This window comes from Anser cygnoides, chromosome 1 (assembly GCF_040182565.1).
Source record: "Anser cygnoides isolate HZ-2024a breed goose chromosome 1, Taihu_goose_T2T_genome, whole genome shotgun sequence".
NCBI classification, from domain to species: domain Eukaryota; kingdom Metazoa; phylum Chordata; class Aves; order Anseriformes; family Anatidae; genus Anser; species Anser cygnoides.
Window position 1 is genome coordinate 34,901,844 of NC_089873.1, and position 10,231 is coordinate 34,912,074.

The 10,231-nt window shown below is 35.4% G+C and overlaps 1 long non-coding RNA gene across 3 annotated transcripts in view; it reads left to right on the top strand.

Annotated features, from left to right (window-relative positions):
- The window catches only part of LOC106045614 (uncharacterized), a 31,034-nt gene extending 21,493 nt beyond the window's left edge, over positions 1 to 9,541 (top strand). The window contains exons 4-6 of one of the 3 annotated variants that reach the window (XR_007163833.2): positions 3,013 to 3,218; positions 5,404 to 5,506; positions 8,242 to 9,541. This is a non-coding gene — a long non-coding RNA (uncharacterized lncRNA). The remainder of the gene's footprint in view (positions 1 to 3,012; positions 3,219 to 5,403; positions 5,507 to 8,241) is intronic. The other 2 variants (XR_010829397.1, XR_001212884.3) reach the window with 2 other exon arrangements.
- The last annotated feature ends 690 nt before the right edge of the window (positions 9,542 to 10,231 follow it).

The following is a 10,231-nucleotide window of genomic DNA, read 5'->3' on the forward strand; positions in this document are numbered from 1 at the left end:
TATTCTTTACTGCAAAATGCCTTCAATCTTCACTCACCTTTTTTCATCCACTTGTCATCCATCTTCCCTTGTTCCCACTAAAACACTTCTCTTTAACCTCCTCCTCCTTGATTACAGTGTCCTTGTTTTCCATTCTGAAACTACAATGAACATGCATGGGAATGTGTGGTTCAGACTATTGGCTACAGCCCCTCACTTATTTTGGCTACAGAAACTACTGTTAATTTTTATGTTCCTCTAACTGCTATCTCGTAACGAACACAAAGCACTTTCAAAAGTATGAAATTTATTAATGATCCCTCATGAGACTTTTGCCTATTTTTGCTTTAAAGTTTACACTAATTTCAGCTTGGGTCAGAAGGCTGAAATTATCTGTAAGGGTCATATGAGTCAAAATTCTCAGCTTTTAGAATTCAAGAATCACCTGCGTTTGCAGGGAAAAAAAAAAAAAAAGGCAACTTGTACAATGTTGACAATTGTGTTTTCGTGGATAAGCAAATAACAATGAGGCTTAACTTCTGGTATTCATATATTACTTCAGATTTCCCCAATTGTCTCAGAGCTTTCCTGCATGAGTGAGAAGGGGTGTGCACATGTTCTAGGTCCTTTAGAAATTCAGCAAACACCTAACGTGCAGCGAAGTTCTGAATACTGTCAATAAGTGTGTAAGATCCTCAGAATGATAAAGGTAGTTCTCAGTCACTTCAAACCAGCTTTTCAGAAGAGCTTGGCTCTTACCTAACCTTAACTACAGTTAAGATTTTGAGTAGTGTTAAGAAGCAAGAAACTCCGACTGACCAGGCTTTCAAAAAGACTTACCAAGACCTAAGCTTTTCATGTAATGCCCACTTAAACTGATCCTAAGCAGAGGTTGAGCTTGTCTTGAGTACATGACAGTAAGTATCACTTCTGTTTCATAGATATGTCGACCTTCAAGATGTCTTTGACAAGAGGGGGAAATTTCTTCATTAAAAATAAGTTTTGACTTTGAATACTAGGCTTCCTTCCATGTCTTTGCATGAACTTGAAATTTTAACTTGAAAATAACTCTCTTGAGGCATAAGTGTATAGTTTCTATGCCTAGGCATGCTAAGCCTTGGCAATTCTGTTTTTATTTATCTGGACTGGATTTTATTGTGTTCATTTATGTCATATTATCCACCTTGTATATTGCATGTACGTTTTTATTATTATTATTTTTTTTTTTCAAGTGGTATGGTAAACCAGGCTAGCAGAGACATGATTTCTATTACCTCCTTCATATGAAAGAGGAACAGACCTAACCAAAATCACCAACTGTGGTTTGTTGCAGTGACATTACAAATCATGGTGATGACCTCTAAAAGAGTTTGCTCTACTTTAATCAATAATCAGTATACCCTCATTATGTTTACCTTTTTATGCTATAGACAGTAAGAGGATTAGTCACTCCTTAATCACTCTGAAGCATATTTTTAAAGGATTTCAGGGTAGATATTCAGTCCAGAAAACTGGTTCTAAAAATACCTTTCAGTTTTTAAGAAATTCTGTTGTTTTTACAAAGTCTAAACAAATGACATCTCTATGTTTTCCAAAATATAATAAACCAAACTAAAATATCCACAAACTTTCCCCATATCCTGTTAAGCAATCTTCATTTTCTTGAAACATAACCTCATAATGAAAAACTGAGTCTGAAAAGGCAGGGTGGGGGAGGGAAAAAAAAGACATTCAGTTTAAGAAACATTTGCTTCTGTGTATTCAGGCCTGCAGAAAGTGCTTGGCCTCTTTACCTATCTGTAAACACAGTCAAAATGCCCCAAGGTATTAAAACCCAACGTGTCAGCAAATACTAGGAGTCAGGTGTTTAGTGCTCTGGATGCATGGATGCTTGAGATTTTGCCAGGCACCACTGAACAGCTTTCATCTGTGCATAGTTTATAATGTGACAAAATATGCTGAATAAGAACAACGGTGGAAGCAAGACAATAAATAGTCTCTCACTTAGCTGGGATTCAGTAATTTTTACTGCCCACAGCACAGTGGTCTCAAAATATCTTTTTTTTTTCCAGTGTGATTGGTTCAGCCTACATAAGCTGTAAGCATTGATCTTACAGCTGAGTTTGGAGAACTTACACTGTAGGGACCATTAGCAATTTTTGTTCTTCCATTAACGAAGTGCAAACATCCTCATAGTTCTTAGTTTTCTCCAGCTTCCCAAATAGTCTTCACTATCCCAAGCTCTTTGGGGTTTATTGCTCTTGTCCTCCATATACACTCTTGCTATTTTCAAGGGTCCTGAAAATTTCTTTCTCAGCTTCCTCTCTTAATTGTAGAAACCAGGTGCAGTCAAACGATCATGGCTGAGGCTACTTTGAGCATCACAGAAGGAATGAGGGGAAGTGAAATGTTTGTGAACAAGTGTCAAGAAAACTTAACAACTAATGTGTAAATGAAGTTATAGAGATGCTAAGTGAAAACCACTGTCATTCTAAAAAGAATTATACCCTCCTTGAGATAAGTATCACTGTATATCTCCCTTTTCTTTTAGTCTTCCCTTGGTATCTTCTACTAGCTGAAGCATCAGAAAAAGGAAATAAAAACTAAATCTATCTGAAAATACTATAATTTTTCCCAAGAATCAGGGGAAGAGACCACAGAACCGAGACCAAAAATGGGTATAGCAGACAGCTAACCACAAAGTAAGATGAAAGAGAGTCTTACGGATTTGTGGGGGAGCAACATCAATCAGGCCGTTTTTGTTAGACCACAGGAGCCCAACTGACCTTTGCTGGACACAGCATTGCAGATCAGGTGGAGTTTAGGTATGATTTAGTCTGTTGAAAGAGTTGTTTATAAAACTTGTTTTTATATCTAAGTTGTGTGGTTTTGGGGGGAAACATTTTTCATAATGGGTAGCAGCTTTTGTGCATGGACCCTCTTTTGCTCATTTAAAAGCCATGCACCAATTCAGCATACATCTTTGAAGAGTAGTTGATGCAGACACATCCTCATCTGCCAATTCTGCTACAGGTGTTACTGCTGGAAGAAAAGTGGGACTGGCAACTGGCATCAATAACATCTTAAACTACTGAGAACAGAGCCACCAGCGGTGACTGGTCAAAACCCTGTGACACACGAAGAATTGCAGTGGAAGCAACTAAAACCCAACAAGTATAATGTGGACAACCCTATTCCAGTTCTGTGTGCCTTTGGGTAAAAATTTATATCAGCTTGAGGTAACTGATAGGAAGCCAATAAGAATGACTAGAGGGTTAGAACACAAAAGTTCTCCCCATGTTTCAGAGGAAAATTTGAACAAAGTAAATTTTCTAGTTTGAAAAATTAAGGAGGTACCCATGTGTATGTTTGAAAATCTTTTAACGCAGCTGCAAAAGGGAAGAAGAGCAACATTTCTCTGCATACCTGCATAGGTATATAGACTTTCATTTTAGCAAGAACTATTTAGAATAGAGGCAAGGGGATGTGAATGGGACACTTTTGTCTTGAGGTACAGAAGTAGATTGTCTGGAGGAGCTGTGAAATCTTCATCACTGGAGATCCTTAAAGACAAACTAAGCCACCTTCTACTCAGAAATTTTTACCTATAGCTCATCCCTAAGGTTGGATCAATTCCTATGAAACCTGTATTTGATGGAACATGTAAATCCTCTAACAGACTTGGTTACATCATGCTTAGTCTTTGCTTCAATTTATTTTTATTATTATTATTATTATTTCTTATTTTGAAAAATGTTTTGGTAAAAATGTCCATTGCCAATGATAAAACTAGCAGGGAAAATAAAGTAATAAAAAAATCCAAGGAGTGTAGCCAGTGTGGCTGTAATTTTTCCCAGTGTCTACTTTGAAGGGCTTTGCTGATCTCCATAAAAAGATTGAAGTGAAACTGGACTGACATAGAAAATTCTTCCCACAAGGGTAATGGACAGTTTTGAGGATACTGAGATTTGGAAATCAGAGTTAGATGTGTGATGCTTGTGCAGTACAATGTTTACATTTGTAGTCATTCAAGCAACGAGAAGAAACCACTTACAGTCATGAACTGCTTTTTCAACCTACCATTTTTGTATTTATGTTTAGTATAGTTGGTAGACTTGTAATCATACATGGTTCAGACATCCTGTATTTTCAGATAAAAAAGGGCCATTTTGTCACTTTGTCTGATTTCTGTATAATGCAGGTCAAAAAAGTTTACCATGCAATCAACTTCATATAGCATAAAATTTCTTATGCAATGCCTTGGAAAATTATCAAAATCAGATTTTAAGAAGTCATATGATAGAAATACCCTACTATACTTTACTAGTGATCTATCAGCCTTACTGTTAAAGAAGAACAGTACTGAATAAGCCTTTACAGCCACAAGACTCACACTTAAAGTGGTTTCATTGCTTTGCAAAGTCAATACTAATATCTTTCTCAAATGTACCTCCTAAGTTCCTATGGCAATCAACAGTGTTAGAACTAAAGTAAGTCTCCCACCTGGATTTACGTTCCTTGTCATCACTGGTATATAATCCCATGTGCTGCTTGTTAATTTTTTCCAATTTGATAGTCTTTAAGGAGAAATATGTTCACCCACTTAAATATCTTAAAAATACAAATGCAATGTCCTGCCAAAATAAACAACAGATGCTCAAGCATACCTTGGGGTGAATACTTCAGTCAGAATAATCATTATCACATAATACACAACCACATTATCTTCATCTGTTTCTGTGGTGTATTCCCAGGAAACCTTGGCAACATATTTCATTGTACCAGGAGACAGTTGGGTTCAAGGCACGCTCGTCAAATCTTCTCATTCCCTTTTTGAAGAGATGAAAGATATACATAAACATTTATAGATAAAGCAAAAACAAACAACATGTGCAGCATATGAAATAAATTCTAGCATAATTTTACAATCATTTTTTCTACTACCACAAAGAGGACCTTAAAATGGCAAAGCCAGATGGGGATTTTGAAAAATAACCTATCAAAAAATGTGAGGATTTCAGGGTGTGTATTCAGAATATTTGAGATAACAATCATTATTGTGAAATTCAGATGCTGACATAGAACTTGGATCCCGAATAAACTTGATGTTTTTGTCTTCTTTTTCCTCATTACAGTTCACTTTCTACATATGAATCTTAAGACTTAATTATTAGTTTATGTAATTCTGTGCTGTATAATACCAAGTCCCATAACACATGAAGACTAGATTATATTGGAGAAAATGTGGGTTTCTGGACAGTGAACACTACACAATTTTTTGTGTATTGAACAGAAAATCCTTGCATTAGCTCTAAATGTTTCTTATTTTACTTTTAATGCAGTGGTTTAGTGATTTTATATTATCTGTGGCACCTTCATGCCTATACTTTGAACAACCTAACAGATTTTTTTTTTTCCTTACAGGTTTTAGCTGTAATGTTTGGTTTATCTACCCACTATTTTAAAGGTGCTAAGGATTTGAGTCTGAGCACTGAGAAGTTTACGGTGGGTGTTGTACCAAATGCAGGTAGGTGCAACTTAATATAGGGTAGCAAATTATAGCTATGCAGAATCTAATTATCAGGTGAAAACATTTGTTGCTGAAAAAACTTACAAGAAGGTGACTAAAAGTGGCTTAGATGGTAAGATGTTTATGGCACTAACCTAATCTGTGCCTCTGGGGGAGTGGGGTATTTATAAAGTGATGCAGCTCATTCTCTTGGTTTTGAGATAGATGTGATTTCAGGGCTAAAGTATATTAAATTTACAATCTCCTTAAAATATCAAGATACAGCCCAACTAAGGTCCAGACAGAAATCTAGTCCACTTACTGCCACCACTGCTTAACCCAATTGCTAGGAATTAGTGCAAATGCTGCAGAGATCAAACCACTCACAGAAAGGCTAAGAAGTTCTAGGCTCTGCTTAGGCTGTGTTTTGTTTTTGTTTTTTTGTTTTTTTTTTTTTTTTTTTGAACTCACTGTAATTCCTAGCCATAGGGATACTTAGACTCAAGGAAATGGAGAAGGAACCTGAGTGGAGTTTCACAACCGATGCTCAGGCTGCGATTGTCACAATTTCAGCTGCTTCTTGGTTCACTTGGAAGTAACACTGAGCCAGATCATTCCATGGCCTGATCATCTCTTTGGCATGTGTCCAAGATGCCACATAAACAGCCTGAAAAAAAACTGTAGTCTCCTGCTCCCATGAGTGTACGCTTTGAGCATACATTACGCAGAGGCTGGATGGTGCCCCCAATATGCTGTTTGCAGTAGATATTCAGTTTATTAAGACTAGGCTCCAAATAGGGTCCCTACCTACTTTTTCCTATTTCTTGCCACTTGTCTCTTTGGAAAATGCAAATGTATCACTTAATGAGACTATACTGCTATCTGGACAGGCCTGATTATGTTTGCCTGTATTTCCCTCTGTGTATTTTCAGAAATATTGGTTAGACTGTATTCTACCCAAAGTTTTATTGTTACAGCTAGGCCCATGTACATACTTTGTGCCAGATTCTATTCTCATACTTGTCACTGAAGTCTATGAAGTTATTTTAGATTTGTACAAATATGATTCAGAACCAGAAATTATAGATCACTCCAGGCTGTCGGTGGTGATACACATTCAGATTCAGATTGTAAATATCTAGGGTGTTTTCACCCAAGGTTGACTTTGAATACAGAAGCCTTTGTAGAACTCTGACTGACACATTGATTTTAGAATTATTTTAGACAGAATAAGGAGTCAATTGGATCCAAACTTTGGTTATCACAAAATCATTTAACTGAATGAAATCAGTAGTGGGTATTGCAGGGATCAGCTCTTGGTATAAAGGACATGCATTATTTATTATTATTATTATTATTACATTATTATTTATTATTATTATTTATAATTATTATTTATTATTTTGGTTATCAAGAAGATAATCATAATTTTCATGGTAAACAGTAGGTGCAGAAGAGTTTGTAAGATGAAAAATAATGAGGAGCTAGAGCAAGTTACTATTACAGAGAATTATGTATAATTTAAATGTTTGTGTTTCAGCCAAAAGCTTTTCTGTGTATCAAAATGCAATAGAGGGTATTTGGGAACCAAGATTGCAGATGAGCGTAACGGGACAGGAAACAGCCTTGGGAAGCAATGAAACACATAAGAATTGAGCATTCAGAGCAATTAATGTCCCTCAGTATGAGTGAATTGTTAATGAAAAACTATGACGAAAAAGGATCCATGTGATTCTTGGTTATTTAAGAGAGAGTACCAGGTGGAAGCAGACAAACAATATTACTTCTAGTATAGCACTGTTATATTAGATTAGCGTATCAGTGCTATCAGAATCTAGAAGAATGCAGATATATTAAAAATATCAAACACTCCTGAAGAGAAACTTGAGAATATAAAGCCTATAATATAAGTTAAAAGGAGCACAGTTTCTGTGAACTTCTTAGTTCATAGAAGACATTCCCTGTGTTCAGGTGATACTGAGGAGAACTTTGATACTGAAAGAGAAGAAAAATGTAACAAGGATTAGCAAAGTAAGGCTCAGTCAAACTGAACTTCAAAGGAAGGTGCCTTCCTAACAGTAGTTAAACATGGAAATAGCTTACAGCAAAAAGGCTGCAGACACTAGATTACTTGGAATCATTAGAACAAGATTGTAGTTTGTTTTTAAGGACAAGAAGTTAAACTTCTTGAAGAAAATCTATGTCAGGAAAAGTCAGAGGGGTTAGGGGAGTGAGGTGATCACAATGGTTCTTTTGGCCTTGACATCTCATTTTGCACTTCAGGGAACTTCCTTCTTCTTTCCATTCTTCTAGCAGTCAAAAGAGAACATACAGTTGGCGTTGTCCACAGAAAACACATGACAATAATTACGATCAAGCATAGCATGCTTCAGTATTTCAGGCAGTAATATGCAAGAGGAAATTCATCATTTTTTTTACTTGTATTTTTGAGTTGCTTTGTCAGGCCACATTTTAGTTTGAATCTGCAAGATAGGTCAGATTAAAATTCAGAGAATGTATAAGGAATCTTTCTAGTTTGCTGGGCAATGCTGGTGTCCATCCATATGTCAGAGCTCAAACTGATTGTCCTGTCTTGAACCAGTACTACATTCTGGTTTTACAGACTAGATTGGCCTATTGGTTTTTGTTATTGCTGTTTCACGGTTTTGTGTTTGTTATTGAGGAGGAGAGGTTGTTTATTTACTTGTAATTTTCTTTCCTTTGTGGCATGGGATATGAATCATCCCGATCAGATCATCTGTACATCCCTTACTTAATGAGCTCCTTGCTGTTCAGAAGCCTCAGGCCTTGGTGGAACCTGCATCTTTCCTTTTCACCGCTGGGAGATCACACTTGTTTCAGCTCTCAAAAGTAAAAATGTTTTTGTTTAACTCCGTTTGTTGGCCTTAGCATAAACTATCCGGGTAAAACTTAATGGGTTGCAAATGCAGGAAGCTGGAATGCATGATATAAAGGTCTCAACTGGTCTTAAAACTTGCAGACTGTCTTGCAGTTATATGTCTAGTCCCTCTTAGAAATGTGTTTTTCTTGTGTATTTATGTGATACCTCAATTATTTTATTAAAAGGAAGAAGAAATTGTAATACACTGCATGTGAAAGCTGTGAAAATATTGGTAATATTAAGAGTTTCAAAGAACTTTTTAATTCATTCTTTAGGACACAAACTAAATCTGTCAGCAACTTAATAGCCATCCTGCTTTCACATTATGTCATCCCATACGGCACATGAATTATATATTTGCATTATGCAACTCTAACATATAATATTTATACAATCTGTTTCCCCCATTGGTTACTTAGTTTTATAGTCCCCTATTTAAATTAAATTTAGCTGTTAAATACATGTTACTGAATTTCTTACTATCACTTCATCTGTGGCATGGAAAAACAATAATGGATCTTTTTTAAAAAACAACAAATATATACAAAAAAAGAAAAACTTAAACAGGAAGCTCACTACCTGTTTAGGAATCTAAAACACTCCCTGCTCCAAAGCCAAAATATTAATATTCATAGCTCTTACAGGTAAGATTTTTGTCAGTAGGCTGTGTTTGCCCACATTGATTAAGCCCCTTCCTCAATACCATACATTTTGAATTTGTTTGTACTTATTAAACTCTTTCCCCCGTATCATACATATAGAGTTTGCCCATATTTATTAAACACTTTCCACAATACCATATATTTTGAGTAAAAAAGATTTAAATGTGACTTTTAAATAAAAAATGAATGCATGGATTAAAATGTATGCAGTATTTCTTGTCTTTTAAGGCCTATACAGAAAGTTCTATATATTCCCAACTAAGATGGAATGAACACGTAACAGATCAAGAATGTATCACATGAATGTGTCTCTCTAAGCAAAGTATGAAATTATGTGCTCAGTAAATACAGAAATAAAATTAATTTTATTTAAATTTATTGCTGCAAAAGGTGTCAGTATCTATAATCCATATACAATATACATCCATCCATACCTATTCAAACACATACTTATATATAACTCATGGTAATAACAGATATTTTCCCATTGGGTTTCTAATTTCTTTCATTGCTGTAGGCATCTTTTTTTAAAAAACAAGTATTCTGCAGGTGCACACAGCCATAAAGAATCTTAGTCAAACGTGTTTCCTTGAGTGGCTACTTTATTCTAAACAATTTTGGTAACCAAACTTCTCAAAAGTAAACAGAAAACCAAATCCATCTTTTTCTTTCATATCATTTTGTAGCTAGGTGGTAGAAATGCAGAATGCAAAAACTTTTTTGAAATTGAAAAAGTTATATAATTACAGGAAAGAAAATCTTTGGATTTTACTTTGCTTTTTTAGTCTTGATGTTTTCTGAAATGGCCAAGTCATTAAAACCCTTCAAGTGAGAGATTGCTGAGGATGTAGCAGCCTTGATGAGACTTAGTACTATTCTACAACACACAGGTATATTATTTTGAACACGCTTCTTTATTTTCAATTCTCTCCACAGCAGCAAGAAATAGAAAATATCAGCATGGGAAACTTTGTGTAGCATGAAATTCTGGCAATATATTGATGAGTCAGAAGATTCAATTTGCTGTAGCCAAGGCGAATATAATTTGTGGGACTACTTTCAATTTATGCTTCATTGCATTATTCCTTCCTTGATAGATAATAAAGCTGTTTTTATTTATTTTTTAAGAAATATTACAGATCTGTAAAAACATAACACTCTCTTCTGTTCTTTATCTGC